The sequence below is a fragment of the Pan troglodytes genome, chromosome 3 (genome assembly GCF_028858775.2).
Source record: "Pan troglodytes isolate AG18354 chromosome 3, NHGRI_mPanTro3-v2.0_pri, whole genome shotgun sequence".
Taxonomy (NCBI): domain Eukaryota; kingdom Metazoa; phylum Chordata; class Mammalia; order Primates; family Hominidae; genus Pan; species Pan troglodytes.
The window spans coordinates 91,486,311-91,508,174 of NC_072401.2; the positions used below are offsets into that span (position 1 = coordinate 91,486,311).

The 21,864-nt window shown below is 38.2% G+C and overlaps 1 protein-coding gene across 25 annotated transcripts in view; it reads left to right on the forward strand.

The window, feature by feature from the left end:
- Nucleotides 1-17,083: 17,083 nt before the first annotated feature.
- CCSER1 (coiled-coil serine rich protein 1) overlaps nt 17,084-21,864 on the forward strand; it is a 1,481,066-nt gene continuing 1,476,285 nt past the window's right edge. For 22 of the 25 annotated variants that reach the window (XR_010156641.1, XR_010156643.1, XR_010156642.1 and 19 more), the window contains exon 1: nt 17,084-17,535. The gene's annotated coding sequence lies outside the window, so the exon portion shown is untranslated. Of the gene's footprint in view, nt 17,536-17,834; nt 17,923-18,270; nt 18,361-21,864 lie in introns of those variants that run through there. The other 3 variants (XM_054683832.2, XM_054683834.2, XM_054683833.2) reach the window with 2 other exon arrangements.

Consider the following 21,864-nt stretch of genomic DNA (forward strand, 5'->3'; position numbering starts at 1 on the left):
GCTATTAGGTTTATATACTTTTCCTAATTTATACAGTTGAGCCATATTTTTCAAAAAATATGCCTTCTGTTTAAGCAACAATCAGGTGTTATGCCCTCTCCCCCACTCCAGTTTTTATTTTGTTGTTATTATTTTATTTTATTGAAGTAGAGAAGTGCACTATTAATTACACTTTTTCTTTTTTCAGCCAATGGCATGGCTTTCTTTGTAAGTTGATTACAGTGGAGCTAAGAAGTTTGTGAATATAGAAGACTGTGAAGGGCAATAATTTAAATGATGATGCTACCTTTATGATGACAGTGGCACATGTGTAACCATCATACATTCTCTGAAAAACCCTCCTAAGTCAATTATACTATGCTATAAAAATCTACTCTAAGAATTTGGAGGTAAGCTCACAAACACTTTAAATGATCTACTCATCAACTGGTAGCTTAACCCACACAAATGGAGTTACCTGTTTAACTTAATCAAGGAGATACAAGAGTAAAGTCCATCCTATGTTTGGTTTTATTTAAAAATGTATTCATTTTAATTAGGACATTTGAAGAAATGGTATAGTATCTATCCTGTGAATAAGGCCCCAAATGAAGTCAGTCATTATGATTATGAGAGAGAAATGGGAGTGGGAGGGATGCTGACAGGGGAAGAAAAGAAAGAGGAATAGCAGGAGGAAGAGAAGGAGAGAGAGTGGAAGTGATTGAAGATATAGAAAACAAAGGAGAAATCGTTTCCTTAAAAAACATGGGCTGGATTTTTTTTTCTAATCAAAGGATCTTTTTCTTGACAAAGTATTATATGGAGGTATTTGTATACTGCTATATATTCTGCAAAAAATTTAAATAACAGCAGTTACTGGAATTGAATGCCTACAAACACCTTAAACATTTTAACAGTTAAGGGGAAAAGAACCTCTTAGAAGTGTCTCCCAAAACGTGTGTGAGTCTATACATTTTATAGAGTCCAAGTGGAAGAAAATTTAGGGATGCAAGTTCATGCAAATTGGTGAGGCATAACTTGCTATTGCCCTAGAGACGTTAAACCACCTTCATTTTTAATTTATTTTTGTTAATGAACACATGTTTAATATGGTAGCACATTCTACACGCTTTAGCACTTTTGTCACCCTTTCAAAAGAAAATGCTTCCCAAGAAGTAATCATCCAGACTCCAGGCATACTTTTCCTAGGAGAACATTGAAAATTAACACTAAAAGAACGCAGATGTGCCTTCGTTAGAAGAAAAATACCAAATTGAATGGATAACATAAGAAGCACAGTCTCATGCCCTGAATAGGAAGAGCAGGTGAATCATATTATAAATACAGCATTAATCTGGACATTAAAATTACAAGGAAAGAAGTTTCTTTTCCTAGATGGTGCTTCGGCTGTATAATCTGATTTTATCAAGGTATGGCATTTCTAAAAGATTCAAGTTAATGCATAAGCCTTAAAATTTTAGATATGAATCTCTTTTAAACAGATCCTTACTGTTTATATTAAATGTTCATTTATGTTTACATATAAAAGATAGAGACCTTTAGAGATTTTATAACAACATCTCAATAACAAAAAGTCCAAACACCTATCGGTCTTCAGATATGTCTTTAGGAAAATAAATTTCCCAAGTGTGTACTTGCTCTAAGCAGTAAGTAACACCCTGACCTATATTTTGAGGCTGTGTTTTATGCAGGATATGGACAAAAATAGTACTGCTTCGAAAAATGTATGACATATAAAAATACTGAGTGAACTATGCATGTTAGCGTAACAATTTGAATTCAGGGAGAATATTCAGGAAGAAATTATATTTAAGCCTTCTGGTTGTTCTTCAAGTCTATTTCTAATTGGTGTCTTTCCTGAGTAGTAGCCTTAGGATTTGCACTAAACACATAACTTAAACAACTCTTCCAACATAGTTTCTGCAAAACAGCACATCATCTTCTTTGTTTAGACATTTTACTTGAACACAGGATTTAAAAACTAAAAAATTAATGCTTTTGATGTCAACAACTACATATACAATTAAATAAATCAGAATATGACTAAAAATTATGTGACTTTTTTCCCATACATTGAATCTCAAGAAAAAAAGAGAAATTGCAGAACTGTCATTCCTTTTCACCTTTATGGTTCTTAAGCATATATTATCTACTGTGTTATTTTTCATGAGCAGAGATTCTCACATATATAGGTGCATAAATATTTTTCATTATGTCGACATTAATCTGGAAAACATTCAAGATGTCTAAATGATCAGTCTTGTCTTATTTTAGATTAGTAATTAAAATAAAAAATAAAATTTGTAGATTAAATATGGCTTCATAAATTTAATGTTTATTAAAATAACAGTGCCAAATGCAGATATTTTTAAGTTATTGGAATATTAAAACATTAATGAATGCTTACTTACTCAAAAAATGGAATAAATATTATGCTGCCACTTGTCTAATAAAGTTTATATAGTCAAGCAAGACATACTTTTTTGACTTTAGGCCAGATAAAATAACTTTTAAGAATCTTTCCCTGACAATCCACCCCTTAACTCTGCATTATTTATACCTGTTAGATAATACAAAATATTCCATTTTGCATCTATTATAGTATTAATACAGTTTAGTAATTGCCTATTTATTCAGCTTTCCTATTAGAATTTCACCTCTTGCCTATATTTTAATTTTTTTAAATCTCCATAACTTAGCATCTGCCTACTATATTGCCAATGTTTAATTAAAGTTTGTGGCTGTGTGGGGTGACTCATGGCTGTAAAACACAGAGCACTGGGAGGAAAAGGCAGGAGAATTGCCTGAGGCCAGGAGTTTCAGACCAGCCTGGGCAACATAGTGTGACCCTGTCTCTACACAAATATTAAAAATAAGCCAGGGATGGTGGTATACACCTTAATCCTAGCTACTCAGGCGGCTGAGGTGGGAGGATCACTTGAGCTCAGGAGTTTGAGGTTACAGTGAGCTCTGATAGCGCCACTCACTCCAGACTAGATGATAGAGCAAGAAACTCTCTAAAAACCACAAACTAATAATAACAATAATATATTAAAAGTTTTTGAATATTGCAGTATTCACCATTGTATCTAGCTCCTGGTACATAGTAGCCACTCAATTTGTGGACTATGATAGTTAATTTTATGCCTCAACTTAACTGGGCTAAGGGATACATAGATAGTTGGTAAAACATTACTCTGGACATGTCAGTGAGGGTGTCTCTGAAAGAGGTCAGCATTTGAATCAGTACACTAAATAAAAATCACCCTCAACAATCTGGGCAGGCATCATCCAATTAATTCAGGGCCCGAAGAGAACAAAAAGGCTGAGAAAGGGTAAAATTCCTCTCTGTTTTAGCTGGGACATCCATCTTCCCCACCCCTTGGATATCAGCTTGCAGATGGCAGATCACGGAATTTCTTGGCCTCCGTAATAGCTGAGTCAATTTCAATAATCTCTCTCTCTTCTCTGTATGTGTGTGTGTGTCCATATATCTAATGTGTATATATAGTCATATATGTATATATTCATATACATCCTGTTCATATAAATTCTATACATTAATATATATTATGTATATTCATGTGTGTATGTGTATATATATCTCCTGTAAATATACGTGTGTGTGTATATATATATGTATATATACACAGTCATGTGCCACTTAACAGTGGGGATATGTTCTGAGAAATGCATCATGAGGAGATTTCATCATTGTGTAAACATCATAGAGTATATTTACACAAACCTAGATGGTACAGCTTACTATACACCTAGGCTATATAAGGCTACAAACCTATACAGCATGTTACTGTACTGAATACTTTAGGCAATTGTAACACAATGGGAAGTGCTTATGCATCTAAACCTAGAAAAGGTACAATAAAAATATGGTATACAAGATAAAAAATAGTACACCCATATAAGGCACTTACCATGAATGGAGCTTACAGGACTGGAAGTTCTCTGGGTGAGTCAGTGAGTAAGTGGCGAGTGAGTATGAAGGCCTAGGACATTGCTATATACTACTGTAGACTTTGTAAACACTATATAGCTAGACTACACTACATTTATTTTAGGAATTTTTTTCTTCAATAATATATTAACCTTAGCTCACTGTAACATTTTTACTTTATAAACTTCTAAATGTTTTTTAACTTGTTGACTCTTCTGTAATAACACAGCTTAAAACACAAATACATGCAGCTGTACATAAATATTTTCTTTGTATTCTTATTCTATAAACTTTTCTCTATTTTAAACTTTATTTATTTTTTTACTTTTTAAGCATTTTATTTTGTGAAAAACTAAACCACAAACACACACATTAGCCTAGGCCTACACAGATTCAGGATCATCAATACCCCTGTGTCCCACCTTGACATCTTCTACCACTGGAAGGTCTTCAGGGACAATAACATGCATGGAGCTGTCATCTCCTATGATAACAATGCCTTCTTCGGGATACCTTCTGAAGGACTTGCCTGAGGCTGTTTTACAGTTAACCTCTATTTTATAAGTAGAAGGAGTACACTCTAAAATATGATTAAAAATAAATACGTACACCAGTAACATAGTTGTTCATTACTATTATCAAGTATTATATATGTTACGTAATTGTTTATGTTGCATAATTGTATGTGTTACACTTTTATATGACTATGACTGGCAGTGCAGTACACTTGTTTACACTACATCACAAATTTGAATAATGTGTTGTGCTACCACATTACAATGGATACAAAGTCATTAGGTGATAGGAATTTTTCAGCCCTATTATAATCTTATGGGACCACCGTTGTAAATGCAGTTCATTGTTGACCACAGCATAGCAATGCAGTGCATTACTCCTTTCAGTATGCAGTTTACAAGACTCAAGTCTGGTTTACAGATGGTTCTACATGATATGCAAGGACCACCTGAAAGTGGACAGCTCTAGCACTGCATCTCCTCTCCAGGACATCCCTGAAGGATGTTGTTGGACCAAAATTATCCCAGCAGGCAAAACATCTTGTAATGCACCTGGTTGTGCACTTTGCTTGGAAAGAGAAACAGTCAGATGTGAGATTAAATACCAATTCATGGGCTATAGCCCACTGTTTGGCTGGATGGTCAGGGCCTAGGGAAGGGATATGATTGAAAAATAAGTGGTGAAGAAATCTGGGGAAAAAGTATGTGGAAAAACCTCTCTACAGACCAAAAAAAAATCCCCCCAAAACCCATGAAGATACGTGTGTCCTATATAAATGCTCACCAATAGGTAGACTCAGCAGATGAAGATTTTAATAATCAAGTGGCTAGGATGACCCATTCTAAGAATATCAGTGAGGTTTTCCCTAGTCAGCCCTGTCACTGCCCAGTGGACTCATGAAAAACATGGCCATGGTGGGAGAGATGGAGGTTATGCATGGACTCAGCAACATGGACTTCTGCCCACCAAAGCTGACCTGAATATGGCCACTGCTGAGTGGCCAATCCACCAGCAGCAGAGACCAACACTGAACCCCTGGTAATGTCACAGTTTGCTGGGGAGATCGGCCAGCTACCAGGTGGCAGGTTGGTTATATGGGATCACTTCCATCATGGAAGGGACAGCCTTACTGATTAGACACCCTGGATGTGGGTTTATAGGTTTGCCTTCTCTGCAATGTTTCTGTTTACTTTACACAGCATCATTTCTGATCAAGGAACACACTACAGCAAAAGAAGTGTAGCAGTGAGCCCATGCTCATAAATTCATTGGTCTTACCATGTTCCCCATCATCCTGAAGCAGGTGGCTTGACAGAACAGTGAAATGGCCTATTGAAGACTCCATTACAGTGCCAGCTAGGTGCAATGTATTGCAGGGCTGGAGCGAGATTCTTCAGGAGGCTGTATATGCTCTGAATCATCATTCAATATAAAGTCCTGTTTCTCCAATAGCTAGGTCCAGAATCAGTGGGGAAATGGGAGTAGCATCACTCACCATCACCTCTAGAGACTCACTAAAAAAAGTTTTGTTTCCTGTTCTCAAGAATGTATGTTCTGCTGACCTAGAGGTCTTAGTTCCAGAGAGAAGAATGCTTCCACCAGGAGACACAACAATAATTTAATTGAACTGGAAATTAAGACTAACACTAGGCCACTTTGAACCTCTAATGCTTCTGAGTCAACAGGCCTAGAAGAGAGCTGTGGTGTTGGCTGAGATTATTGATACAGACTATCAAGGGAAATGGACTACCACTCCACAATGGTAGTAAGTAGCAGCATGCGTGAAATACAGGAGATCCCTTAGGGTGTCTCTTAATATTATCATGCCCTGTTATTAAAGTCAGTGAAAAATTACAACAACCCAACTAGGCAGGACTACTCATGACTCAAAACATTATTACTTTTTGTCTGTGAGGGAGTTTCTGGAAGAGATTAGCATTTAAATCAGTATACTGAATAAAGAAGATCAACCTCAACAATGTGGGCAGACATCATCCAATCTGTTTGGGGCCCAAATAGAAGAAAAATACAGGGTGGGGGGAAGGGTAAATCTGCTCTCTGTTTGAGCTGGAACATCATCTTTTCTGCCCTCAGAAGCTTCTGGTTTTCAGGCCTTCACATTTGGGCAGAATTAAACCATCAGCTTTCCTGGTTCTTCAAGCTTGCAGATGGCAGATCATGGGACTTCTTGGCCTTCATACTCCTGTGAGCCAATTACCATAATAAATCTTCTCAGGTTTATATGTGTGTATATATTTTTATACCCTATTGGTTCTGTTTCTCTGAATACATGGACTGAATGAATAAATGAATGAATGCCATCTGCTTTTAGACTCACTGTGAAGATAAATTTCTCAGTTACCACATGACTCATAAACACCAAGATTTAGCAGAAGAAAAAAATCCCATACAAAAATCTCTTAAAAATGTGTTCAAAATGGCAAGAATTTGTTCTTGCATTTCAGAAAAGTCAACAAAGAGCATTTGAAACCTTCTCCATCCCCCTGTTGTACTTCTTGTATGTGCTTCTAGCATTGCATATATGGTTTTGTGGTTTTATCAGTGACTTATTCTCCTTATTGAACAAATATTTATTGAGGGTCCTATGTGTAAGTCACTCCACTAGGCACAGGCAAAAATGGAAATATCTCTGTATTCAGTATCTTTTATATCAGTGGAGGATGAATACATTAAACAAGAATAAATACATAGGATAAGCAGTGTTTTAGATAGTGATAAGTGCAAAGGAAAAATAAAGCAGGTGAGGGGGCTTGGAAGGGGATGTGAATGTAAGTATGGGGTGAAGTTACTATTTTACATGTAATGGCCGGGGAAGGCATCAATGAAGTGACATTTGAGCAAAGTCAGAAAGGAAGGAAGGAAGGACCCCTCCAAGACCAAGCAGGACATTCCACAGAGAGAACTGTAACAATACATAATGGTGAGGGATGGGTCATGTAATGACATTTACTCTCAGTGAGACAGGATGTCATTGGAGGATTTGAAGCAGGACAGTGGCATGATCTGACAGATTTTAAGATGCTAACCCTGTCTGCAGAGTTAAGAATATACTGTGAGGGGCAAAGGTAGATGCAGATATTGGTTATAAGGCCTTTGAAATAACCTAGATAAAAGATGATGGTGGCTTAGACCAGTTTACAGCAGTGGAAGTTTTGAGAAGTGGTTGGATACTGCATATCATGTGATGATAAAGCCAACAGGATTTGGGAACACATTAGACGAACATTATAAGAGAAAAAGAAAGGCTAAAAATAATCTAAAGGTCTTTAACACAAATGACTGGAAGAATGGAGTTTCCATTGCCTGAGACAATGAAGACTACATATGGAACAGGTTTTGAAAGGAATTCCAGGAGGCTTTGAATATGTTAAGTTTGAGATGCTCCTGCACACAGAGATGTCAAGTGGGCAGTTAGACATGAGTTCGGTGTTCAGGACTGGAGATACAAATTTGGATGTCATCAGCATTCAGACGACATCAAAACTCGGAGCTTAAATGGGCTCACCAAAGAAATGAATAATGGATAGAAAACAGAAATTGAAATCCCGAGTCTTGGAACACTCTAAATATAGAGGTCATGGATGTGAGTAGAATCTAGCAGAGAAGAGTAGAAAGTACAGAGAGAGAAAGTTAGGAGTAAAACCAAGGAACTGTGGTGTCCTAGAAGCTTAAAATTAAATACATATTTCAAATAGATGATCAAAATTATGAGGTTGATTTACGAAATACTCACCTTTGTCTCTTGTCTTTCCCCATTATCTACCTCCAGTCATCAGAGCTGTTTTGGTTATTTCTACAAAATATATCCATGTAAGTGAATGTTCCATCAGAGAAACAGAGGTAATATAAATGATATTGAGTAAGATATTTATTGCAGGGATTGGACCTTATGCAACTGTGGGAGCTTGAAAGATGTCTATGCAAATTTGTTGCCACGCAACTAAGGCTAGCTTAAAGCCACTAGTATCAGCAGAACTGAAAGTTGTAAAGAAAATCTATCTGTGGACTTGGGGTTGGCTGGGACAAACTGGATATTTTGGACCCCAAAAGACAATTTCTATCTACATCTGTCTCTAGCCACCTCCAACGTCAACAACACAAGTGAAAATGCAGTAGTTCCTGGCACTCTTCACATTTGTACATGCACATTCTAAGAGGATTAAGAAGATCTCCCAGGAGTGGAGGGAACTTCAGATGTAGCTGCTGCAACAAATCAGTAAGGTGAGCTACTTAGCTCACCAAATCAGCACCGAGCAGGAGCAAAAACAGAACCTGGTTCCATACACTGATCTTCAATGTGTAATAAAGCTGCCCTTTTAATTTTTTTCTTCCAAATCTCATGAAGACTTCTCTTCCAGCCAACCCTAATTCAGAACCATAAGAGGAAGAGATTTCCAGGAAACACAAGTTTCGCAAGATGACACAGTATGAAACAACTCCAATCCAGAATCCGCCAAAGTAAAATAAAGACTGAGAGTTAGCTACTGTGATTGTTGCAGCATATCTAGGATCAGGTTTTGATTTCCCTGAAACCAAGGAGTAACTGCTTGTGTACCTTTTGTATTGTACTTCATATTGTATTCTACAATGACCATCTCAATAGGAAAAGATTTTTCCCATCTTGGTATCCCTAATATTTGAGTGGTTTAGTATCTTCAGTACAAATTTGTTGAATAACTAAGGTTCCTTCAAATTTTACTTTTCTATGATTCCAAATAAAGATGTTTTCTACTACTAAACAATACAATACTGGTGAGAAATGACCAATTAAAATAGATCTTGAAATAATTCTCATGTATCAGGTTAGTGAATATACTCCTCCATTATGCTTAGACTGCAACATTCATATTTAAAGTTAGTTCAGAAAAAAAGATAACTTACGAAAGAATCAGAGACAAAAGACTGTCAGTAGTCTGAAGGAAAATGAAGGCTCTCAAAGGAATAACAATAATGTGTCTCTATTATATATGATTTGCTGGAAATGATATAAAGAATAAATCCACAGTCACATACTCCAATCCTTGTTTCACCTGAGCACCCATTATTTTGCTTCTACAAGTTATTGGGGATATAATAACAAGCAAATAAGTCATGGGCCCACAACTGGCTTATAGCCTAGTGGGATTTAAAGACTTAGGGAAAAGCTTGTGTAATAGGCAGAATTCAAATAACCCTCACCCTTGTATAATCCCCTCCTTTTCAATGTAGTTAGAACCTGTCACCATAGTGCATAATACATTTTACCTGAGTGAATAGTTATGTTATATGGCACAGCTGACCTCAAGATAGGGAGATTATCAGGGTGGGCCTATTAATAAAATAATCATATGACACTTTTACAGGCAGAGAGTTTTCTCTGGTTAGTGGAAGAAGAACTAACAGATTTGGAGCATGAAGATTTGAAGCTGCTGTTGTTGGCTGACAATGGGGGAAGCCGTGTATCAAGAAATAGAGACTTAATCCTACAACTGCAAGAAACTAAATTTTGAACAATGAGCCTGGGAGTGGATCTATGCCCCAGAGCCTCCAGATGAGAACTCAGCCTAAATAACACCTTGATTTCAGGCCTGTGATATTGAACAAAGAACTAGCCACACCTTGCTAGACTTGACCTACAGAACTGTGATCTAACAAGTTGATATTTATTTTTAGCCATTACGTTTGTGGTAACTTGCTATGCAGCAATAGAAAACTAATGCAGCTTGCCTCTGCTCCACATGGCTGGCTGGAGTATACAGATTGAGAGCTGAAGGATCTATTTCCAAGATGGCTCATCTACATGGTTGGCAAATTGGTGCTCATTGTATGTGGGATGATAATGGCTGGAGGCTTTACTTTCTCTTCATATGGGCCTTTACACAGGCTGCTTGGCTTCCCTACAGCAGGTGGCTAATTTCCAAGAGCAAGAGTCCCAAGAGAACAAGGAGAAAATAAATGGCAGCTTTATGACCTAGCCTAGGAAACTACATAACATAATTTTCATCATATTCTGTTGGTTAAGGCCATCACAAAGGTCTGTTAAGGCTTAAGAGGGAGAAACATAACTTACCACTCAATCAGAGCATCTTCAACATCACATTGTAAGAAGTGTATGAGATGCGATGCTTGTGATAGCCATATTTGAAACATATGATTACATGGTGATGTAATGACTCACTCCCATCTCAATATCCATTGTTTTTAAAGTGTTAACATTTGAGGGAAAGTTGAAAATGATGGCAGTGCAAAAAATTAAAAAAAAAAAGCATTGTTACATCCAGTGTAGGTCAGGGATATGAATGTGTTTGAATAATAAATCCCAGAATAATAAATGTCAAGAACACCTGCTAACTTTAATATTAACTTAAATTTCGAGAAAACTCCCAAGATGTTAAAAATAGGCGGTGAGAATAAAAATTGGGAGCTATTTGAATATAAATGTGCTATTTTAACCTTAGTTAACTTGAAAAAATTGAAATATACCACAAGTGTTTTCTTGAACACTTAATCAATGTTTGTAACATTAATAATAGTCACATTTCATACATTGCCTATTTTGGTTTCCTTGATATGTAAATGCTAAGAAACTATAAAACTATTATTCACCCAGATATAAACTGCAGGCAGTTTTTCTATTACAGAGTTAAGTGTATGATTTTGGCTTTTTTTTCCAGAAAATGAAAAAAATTCAATATTGTTTTTATTTACAGAATATCATGATAAATAAACATAAAAAGCCATAACATTAGTCCTTAAGATGATCTAGACTGCATAAATATATACAAATTATTCCTCTTCATCTTCTATACTTGGATGATTAAAAATAATTGAATCTCACTACTAAGTGAACCAGACATAAGGAAACCACACTTCAATTCATGAAAGCATATGCATTCATTTCTAAAGTTAAAATTTTGGTCGAATAATGTATAGACTTGTCAAAATAAAAATGACTTCCATTTTATATAACGTCATAAGCCCAGAATTTCACAATTATAAGAGAAGCTTTATATAAATGACAAAAACTAGGAAATGCATTTTTCACATTTTAATTACAATTCACATGTCTGTATCTCCTGCTGTGATGTTTTGTCAAAAAGAGATCTCATTTGTGAAACTGCCAGTATAGAAAGTGACAGATGGTAAGACCAATTTCCAACCTGCTATAGTACTGGTTTAATATGGTTTAGATTATTTTATTAGCATTGTTTACTTTTATTATATATCTAAGTAGTACCAGAATACTATTACAGTTTGTTTCATTTCTTCTATGGTTATAACTATATCTATTTATATGATTTATATACCTGATTTAGTTTTAGTTTCAGATTTTATCAATATACTATTTTTAGGTACGGTTTAACTGATGTTTTATTTTAAAATGTGTCAAGTCCTATTCGTTTTGATAAAATGTCTACAACCCACATAGATACCTAGGGACAATCATAATAGAAAAACTCAAAAGCCCAATTAAAAGAAAATCACTTTGATTATATAACCCATAGCCATCAAGAAATTAATCAATTAATTGGGTTAACTTTTTAAAATATTACAATCAGAAAAAATAGTACAACAGTTCACCCTTATCCACAGTTTTACTTTCTGCTGTTTCAGCTACCTGAGGAACGTTGCAGTCCAAAAATACTAAACGGAAAATTCCAAAAATAAACAATTCATAAGTTTTAAATTGTGTGCCATTTTGAGTAATGTGATAAAATCTCAGTCCTTCCCACTCCATACACCGGGACGTGAGTCATCCCTTTGTCCAGCATAGCCAGCTGTACATACTACCTGCTTGTTAGTCATTTAGTAGCCCTCTTGGTTATCAGAGCGCACACACACACACACACACACACACACACAAATATATATGTATGTGTGTATGTACGTGTATATATAAATGTTTTTATTCCGCGTGTGTGTGTGTGTGTGTGTGAGATATTATCTATGGTTTCAGACATTCACTGGGGGTCTTTGAACATATCCCCCAAGGATAAAAGAGAACTACTGTATTCAAACATAAAAAAGTATTCCATGTGAAAGCATGAAATCCTAAAGTTATTTTCCCAAAGACCTCATTAGTTATATTTGGAAATAGAAAAGTGGCTCATGCCTTTAATCCCAGCACTTTGGGAGGCTGAGGGTGGAGGATCCCTTGAGCCCAGGAGTTCGAGACCAGCCTGGGCAACATGGTGAGACTCTGTTTCCAAAAAAACAATTAATTAATTAAAAAAATAAAGAGAAACAAAGATGTGAAAATTATATAAAAGTTTCTAATGGTGAATCTGTTTATAAAATTTTTTGTTTTATGTTAATAAACATTATTTTAACTCAGTTTTCCTCCCTTAATAAACAGAGAGGCTTAAATTCAGAGAACATTAATGTTAGCTCTTGCCTCCTTTCACCACATTTCACCACTTAAATGTGAAAAATGCATTTCCTAGTTTTTGTCATTTATATAAAGCTACTCTTACATTGTGAAATTCTGGGCTCATGACGTTATGTAAAATGGAAATCATTTTTATTTTGACAAATCTATACACTATTCGAAATTTTTTCAGCTCCCTAAACTGGGTAGTCTTCCTGGAAATTCAGGATTACTTCAGTTGCCGGGTAAGAGATGCCTCTCCATGTCCTCTATTATCCATCCTCTTAGCCCACAAAATGGGCTTAGAATTACATCATTTGGTAAATCAGGGACATGATAGCCAAGATGCAAGGATAGTGGCTTACATTCACCTTTATAGTCTTGCTCCCAAGTATGTCCTACAGCATGAATCCTAGGTGTCTTGTGGAGTTTCCAGACCAAAGACAGCTCATGCAGTGAGTGCTTTGACCCAGTCACCTAAGTTTAGCTTCTGCCTAGATTTCCACATGAATAGATCTTGCTGTCCTGCCACTGGGCAGAATTTCCACAGCAAAAAGACAATTTACCAAGTATAGTCACCACTATCAGATATCTGAAGAATAATTCTATTTAAAGTCTTGTCTACTGTGCCTAGTCTACCTGGAAACTTGCCCAGTTAAGAGTTTTCTACATTAAGATTGAGCTTTTCTGTGCTCTCTGGACCTAGAACTGCAGCTGAGTCCATCTGCACATCTCCTATCTCACACTTTCTCATCAGTCCTTGTCTTGAACTAAGTGCCAGTTTTAGCCTTGATGTCAATTAACTAGTCCTGTTGCTCTAAGGTACTAATGATGCCACTTTCATATTACAAAAGTCATCACAGAAGGATAATTTACTTCTTAGTAATATGAAAGAAATCCAGAATGCTAATAATATATGCATAATATTTTCTTGAATTTTTGTATTCCATTAGGCTAAAACAACTAGGGGAAATGGTCTTCATATATTTTTTCATAATGATTGGCTAATCACGATCGAGTATAAAGTAAATCAAAGAAACATAAAATAGCTTGGAAAGAACAGAAGAGATGCAATTTAAAAATGTTTAATGACACTCCATCTACAAACATTGTTTTACAAATGTATTAAAGTTAATTCTCTTTCTAAAATGTCTTAGACTAGTAATAGGGTTGGGGAAAAAAATCTCCCTTTCCTTCCCTGGGCTATAATTTTACTTTTTAGGTATGACTACTGAGGAATTTCTAATTTGGCTCATCACTTCAGTGGGAATTCAGTGCACATAAGGGGCACATATGTAATTGGCAACCTAATTTTTCTGCTTTCATCAAATGGTGCAATGCCAAATCTTCATTGAACTTGCCAGTTAAATGCACTTGGGAACCAAACAGCAGCAAGCATACATGAGATGAAAATGAACAAATTGGAAAGAGTCATTAACTTTTTCTGTTTTCCTATCACAACAAAAATTGTATCATTGAAAGTGTTGCAAAGTGGGGAATTCTACTTGAAACATTAAACAATCTTAAAAGAGAATAATTCATTTACTTAACTTCTAAAATGTGGTTCATTATAATTTATAAATGGGGTTTCTAGTGCAGATTTTTTTCAGCAAAAATACAAAATCATTAATATGAATAAACTTTTCAGGAGTATGTTTTAAGTTATATGTTTCACATGTCTTTCTGGTCTAGTGCATATAAATTCTAGCCTTTATTTGGAAAGAAAAATTGTCAGAAAATTAAGCAAGAAATGTTGGCTTCCTATAATACCTTAATGAATAAAGGCAATTGACAGATTTTCATGGTTCTCAGTAATTATGAATGGAACTGAGAGTGTAAAAATTACAATCACTTGTGGTTACCAAAAATGCCCTTGAAATATCTGGTCTAATATATAATTTTGAAGTATGCAATATACAGTCATAATCAAATTATTGTTATTAATGACAATTAAATAGAGAACCAGGACACTGAAAACACCACAAACTTGCTGAATACGATTGAGTATCATCCCTTTAGGAGGACATAACCTTTTAAAATGTCTGTTTACGGCTCTCAAACCACCTATGTATTCACTAGATGCCAATGTTCAGTAATATCTCCTCTACAAAATTTCGTTTTACAATGACACCAGGTTTCTTTCAGAAAGGACTGTGTAGGAAAGTTTTCTTTTTCCATTTATGAGTTCAAGTATGTTAAGACTTTTAAAATTGTTGACCAGCCCTAAAAAACATTAACATTTCATAAATCGCTCTTGCATTGTAATAAGAAGGAGGGAGGTAGAAGAAAAATGCCAATGGATTGTAGGTCAGCTTATTTCATAAACAAAAGCTCTAAGGAAAATCCTGAAGTTTTTAAGTAAGCCAGGCCTTCTGAATGGGACATGATATGGACAGTAGAATAAGACAGATTGAGTTCCATTGACATTACTTATTCTTTGTATGATCTTAGGTTATCTACACACACTTTCAAAATTTAACTTTCTTGGTCTGTAAAATTGAGGAAATAATAATAGCTGTCCCATAGGGCACACTATCAATCCCAATATGCTTTGTTAGTCCATTCATTTTTCCAGTGCTTAATCAAAGAAGCTTTAATGGCCTATATACTTATATTATTGATATATTCACGCACCTGTCCCAACTTGCTGTCCTTTCCAATATCACTTTGTTTTTATCACACTCCTTAATATCACTTCTTTGTTAGGTCTTGATCACATGCTTAAATCATTTTTAATGTTTGCTAAACTCTGTATGAGAGATTGAAGAATTACGAGACAGGAACATCAATGTGAAAGGGTAAAATATGTGGAGAATATATAAGGTGCCAGCATATGACAAAACCCTAAAGATGTACAATGGTCACAAGCCATGGAAGAAGATAGGACAACTGAATTGTCAACCTTGCCGCCTCCTCCGTAGCCTCCTAAATCTTATCTTCCTTTTGTCTAATTTATGAAAAATGTTTCCTATAATTGTCTCCCAAAATCTGAGTTGTTCCCATGCTGTAATATACATTGACCACTCAGATTCATTTAAAAAATACATCTTGCTTTTATTCCCAATATAACCACATTTCAGAAGTTAGATCATAGCCAGTTAGATTACACAGAGCGTGCGCACGCGCGCGCGCACACACAAACACACCTTGAAAAAACTGTAGATCACTTGATTTCTGGAAGTTTTTCTCAATACCTCAGTGCACCTGATCACAACATCTTGTAATCTGGGCAGAAGGTAAGGGAGGTGATGTTAGGTGTACAAACTTAATATTGGGGATGCATTTTCTACCTAGAAATGGTCCTACATTCTACCAGAATGGGTTAAAAACAGATGGGCGCGCACACACACACACACAGAATTAAATGCACTACATTTGCTGTATTGCCTGCTAAAGGCATAAATATACTGGAGTGGAGATAAAGAAGGGGATGGATGGGAAAGAGTTCAGTACTTAGTGTAAACCTGAAAGGAAATGAGGCAGTGCAAGGGGAGAGAGGATCAGGGGAAAATAAATTATGTAGGCAACAGAACCATGCATCAAAAGTCTTTTCGATCTCTAAACTGGCAAATTTTCTCCAGGGGACCATCAGTCAAATGATGTCAAATTGAGCTGATTGTCTTGTAATGCCTGTATTGTGTAGGGCCTTCCTTGTAGGAACACAAGTTCCACTCTCGGACACAGTCGCAGTGCTTGCATTATCTTACAGAATTGATTGCTGCAAATGGTTCCTGGGAGGTGTGACCTGCTTAAAGGAAAGAAGCTAGGTTTCTTTTCCTGTTACTGAGGAATGAAGACACTTGTCAGGATGTGAATTGTGTGGGTGAGAAGGAAAAGCGGCGAAAGAATCTGGTAATTCCTTCCCTTACAGGAGGAAGAGAAAAAAGATAACATCGGAACCTTGGAGAGGAGAAATACAGTGCATTTATTTCCAGCATCCCCGCAGTCACTTCACGTCTCTTCAGACTTCCCTATTCTCTAGTCTTGACCTGCCCATGCACTTGAACTCCACGTAAGCACTAGGATGGACTGGGGGAAAAGGCCAGGTCAGCGCGGTGGGATACTGCTTCCCCTAAAATGAAAACTCAGCAGCGGGCCAGCAGTGGGTGTGCGCGCGTCGATGCCAGAGGATGCGTGCGTGGAATCCGGCGGACGCAGTGGGCCCGGCGCCGCCCTCCAAGCCGCCCCGCCCAGCCCACCACACTCCTCCTTGTATAAAGGCCGCGCTTGGGCCCGCCCTCCTCACAGCCCCGGAGCGCGGCCTGCCGGGGAGGTGGATCTCGCGCTCCCCACAGTCACACTCCGCGCACTCACACACTTGGAAGCGCCTCCCCACGTCCCTCCCCTGCCCTCCTCTTGCTCTGCTCTTCTCTCCCTCACCACAAATAGTCGCCGACCTACTGCCAATCCGCCTCTCTCTGCCTCTCCTCTCTCTCTCTCTCTCTCTCTGTCTCAACATGACTGACTGGGAAGCGGTGGCTCGGGCAGAGCAGCTCCGCTGGCGCAGGCAGGAGGAGCAGGAGGATTATTAAATAACGCAGCTGGACTCTGTGCAACTGGGAGTGGAGAGGAGCCCAACAGCCGAGAAGGGGAGGGAGGGCAGAGGAGGGGGACCAGGAAGGACACCCCCGTGCCCCGAAGACATAAATCCCTGAGTGCCCGGGAGGAGCCTTAACAAGCGCACGGAGCCCTCAAGGTAGTAACGCCCCTGGTGCCTCAGCGCTCAGCGGGTCGCGCGTCGCGTCGCCGCTTTGCGGGGCCGGCCGCAGGCGGACGCGGTGATGACCGCTCGGCAGGTGACCGCGCCGTGTCGGGGCCGCCTGGGAGCAGCGCGCGCCCAGGCCCGGCGTGCTCGGCGCAGAGACCTGGCCTTGCGGGCGGGGTGGGAAGGAGGCGGGCGGGCTCGCTCACCACCGGCCCGCGACTCCCAGTGCGCCGCGTGGCCATTTCCTCCACGCTGCTGCGTGGTTTGCTGCCTGCGGCCGCGGCGGCCACTCCAGGGCGATGCGGAGCGCTGGCCAAGGCGGCGAGAGTTGGCGCAGGCTTCGGGTCGCTCCCCTTCCTCGCCACTCGCGTCCCGCAGGTAGAGGCGACCGGTCAGCGCTGGCGCCCCGGGCTGCGGGTGCTGAGGCGGGGACGGCGGCGAAGAGGGGGAAGGGGAGGAGGGGGCGGGGAGCCAGGGGTTCTCGGAGGAACCGCAGTGCCGGGCCGGGACCACCTCTTGCCTCCGCCTGCTTGTCCTCTGGCGCCAGTTTCCTGGATTGGAAGCAAGACCCTGCCCAGAGGCAGCAGTAACGGCAGCGACTTAGATTGAACCACTTGCTTTGTGGTGGAGCGTCAAGGGCCCCAGGTTGTGTGCGTGTGTGTGTGTGTGTGTGCGCGCGCGCGCGCGCTCTGGACTAACCAGTGGGTTGTTTCACCTGAGCAGAAAGTCAGCCGTAAGCTGAAACCGCATGTGTCCCCCTGGCCCCTTCGACTTTTGGCTTGTGTCCCAGGGACGTACACACGGTGCCAGCAAGGGGTAAGGGTGACGGAGGGATTTGTGAATGGTGCTTCTGCGTGCGTGGAGGCTGAGCCTTGCGGATGTAAAGGAGGAGGTATCCAGAGTGAGAAGAAAGGCTATTTATGGCAAAGAGTTGTGAAATTTCTTGGGGTTTCCTTTTAGTGTACCCTGAACTGCTCTCTTTCTCTCTCTCTCTCTCTCCTCTCCCTGCCTCAGAATTAGAAGCAATTATGCTTCCCCTTCCTCTCGTGGGACATGGAATATGAAATGAAGTAAAAAAAAAACTCATATTTTTACAGGTAGAAAAAAATACTTCTTAGAAGTTACAGATTCTTTGCCCTTTAATGTTTTTATGTCCTCTTCTCCACCCCTCTTACCTTTTCAGGCAGTCAGTAGGACTTACAAGTCAGAAAATACCTGCTTGGTTTCAACAGCTTTCATTTCTGAAATCTTTACAGTTGAATACCTTCCTATTGAAATGTAACACACATCCTCCCTTCTCTGCCCCTCAAGGACTACTAAAAATAATGTGTACACGTTTAAAGTAAAGCTGGTTTTATTAACAGCCTTAGGGAAAACGGATAAGAGGACACCTAGGTGGGGGTCAGTTATCACTGGTTCCTTCAAAACTGGTTATTAAGGGAAGACCTAAAATACTGGTAATCTAGGCTATAATATAATTTGTCTTGGTTTCTCTTTCTGTTTGCTTTATAACAGGTACATGTTCCAGATACGTAACTTGAAACTTAAAGATGCCTTGGGACAGTGCCTGTCACGGTGCTTATAAAATGAATGTTTTCTCTTAAAAGTAGCAACCTGTACTTTTATAGAACTGTGACTGGGTTTAGTAGTAGGACAGTATCCTTAATATTGCAAACTGAAATGTCTCTAAAAGCCTGCCAAGACAATGTTTTTCAAATATTGAAATTCCATGTTGTAACCACACTTTCAATAGTTTCACAGAGAAAAAAGAGAAGTTGGTCAACCTATTGTCAGAGTGATTTGTCTTCATTTAAATTAATTAGTTATTTTGATCAAAACAAACCAACTGTTGTTTGTATTGTTTTATTGCTTTCCTTAACAGTCCTGTTCTTTGAAAAACAAAGCAGAGTTAAGGATTTGATATTTTGATTTTGTTAGATTTATATTACTTTGAAATACATTTTCAACACGGAAGCATGTGCAGCTTTAAATATTAGGTTAGAACTCAGATGGAGAACCCCATTCGGAGGGTTATTACCTCAACTATCCCAAACTGTTTGAACATAGATATAATAGGGAATTAAAAAATGTAATTGATGAACTGTATTACTGCAATCATTAAAAGTCCGATTTATGAGTATTTTGTTTTTTGACAGTTAAGAGAATCAGCAACTGTTTATTATTTTAAAGATACATTATTTATACCATAGAATGTTAATTTAGGTAAAACAAAGTAGAAAATGAAAAATTTGTTACATTTTTACAGTAATAGTTATTCAACCCTTTATTGCATTTTATTACTCATCATAATGCTCATAATAAAGGGCCTAACGTTTGCAAAGTACTACTGTCTAGGCACTGGGGAGGAACGGGAGATTCCTTGTTCCCTGTCTTTCAGGAACTTACTTGCCGTGTGGGAGGAATCTGATGCTCATGCTTGAGCGTAGAGTTAACAACCTGTAACAATAAGAGATTACATGTCTAATGAGTACTACAGGAGTTCAGAGCATGACAATAACATTTCATACTGGATTTTGTTTGAGAATGCTTCGGGGGTGGGTAAGACTTGCTTGATCTTGATGTTAAAGGATAAGCAGGATTAGTACATTGTGGATAAGAAAAATATAAGGTATAAGATGCAAGTCTCCTGGAATAATAGAAAAGAACATATAAGGGAAGATAAGTTTGTTTTGATATAAATTAAGATATTGCTGGATATTTTGCAGAGTGCAGGTTGAGTCTGTTTTGGATGTACATCCTTCTACACATTCTATTCTTTTTGTTTGTTTGTTTCTGAGATGGATTTTTGCTCTGTCACCCAGGCTGGATTTCAGTGGCACTACCTCGGCTCACTGCAACCTCAGCCTCTCGGGTTCAAGTGATTCTCCTGCCTCAGCCTCCGGAGTAGTTGGGACTACAGGCACATGCCACCCCGCCCAGCTAAATTTTGAATTTCTAGTAGAGATGGGGTTTTGCTATGTTGGCTAGGCTGGTCTCAAACTCCTGACCTCATGATCAACCCGCCTCGGCCTCCTGTGCTGGGATTACAGGCGTGACCCACTGCGCCCTGCCCACATTCTATTCTTGAATTTAATTGTTAATATTTACACATTTAAGAAGACAAATCTTTAGCTTTATGTTGTCTTTTTGTTTGTTAGTTTGTTTTTTGAGATGGAGTTTCGCTCTTGTCGCCCAGGCTGGAGTGCAGTGGCGCAATCTCGGCTCACTGCAACCTCCGCCTCCTGGGTTCAAGTGATTCTCCTCCCTCAGCTCCCTGAGTAGCTGGGATTACAGGCACGCGCCACCACACCCAGCTAATTTTTGTATTTACTTTAGTAGAGATGGGGTTTCACCATGTTGGCCAGGCTGGTCTCGAACTCCGGACCTCAGTTGATCCACCCTCCTCGGCCTCCTGAAGTGCTGGGGTAACAGGCGTGAGCTACCACGCCTGGCTTATATTGCCTTTTAATAGACAATATGTACTTGTATTACTACAATAGTGCAATAGAGTTCTTGTAGAGAATATGTACTTTAAATATTTAAATGTATCCACATCTCACTAATGTGTTGAGTAAAAGTGGCACACCTCTTTATAGTGAGATGTTTTCGGTATTTCCCTAAGCAAATCTTTTTAGGTTTGCTCTAAAGAAGTGTGATGATGTGTAAAAGAATAACAGTATTAATAGTGAGCATCTATTGAATACTTAACATTTTATTCTTCATATAAAATGTGTTGTCTATTAATATATTTCATATATTTTATTTTAAACTTCTTAGATTTATTGAATCTATTAGATTAGATTTTATTTAAAGTTATTGTATGCAGCCACATAATAGTTAATCTATCCGTATATTATTTGCCATAAATATAGAGCTATGATACGGAGCTTATAGTGAAAGTTTTAGAATTTTAGCAACAATTTTATGGCTATTTTAACTATCTTCTGATAAATAAATTGTATTAACAATAACACCATGACCTGTCTCTAAACTTAGTTGTTTTTTTCTTTGTGTATATAGGTTGATTTTAGACAAACTGCTTAAAATGCATTTCTTCATTTCAAGAATAAAAGGGAAACATCTGAGTTGACTTTGAGCCTGTCCATTCAATATGACACCCCAGAAGTATGTTTTGGTGACAGTAAAGAAATTGCACAAATATTAGACATGACTTTCAATAAATAACCAAATGGAATTACTTTCAGATTAGTTGAATTAAAATATTTTCATATATATATTTTGTTGACAGTGAATAGATAAGAGTTATTACAAAAGTGAAAGCCTATTTAATCACCAATTTTATATTCATGCAAGAATGGA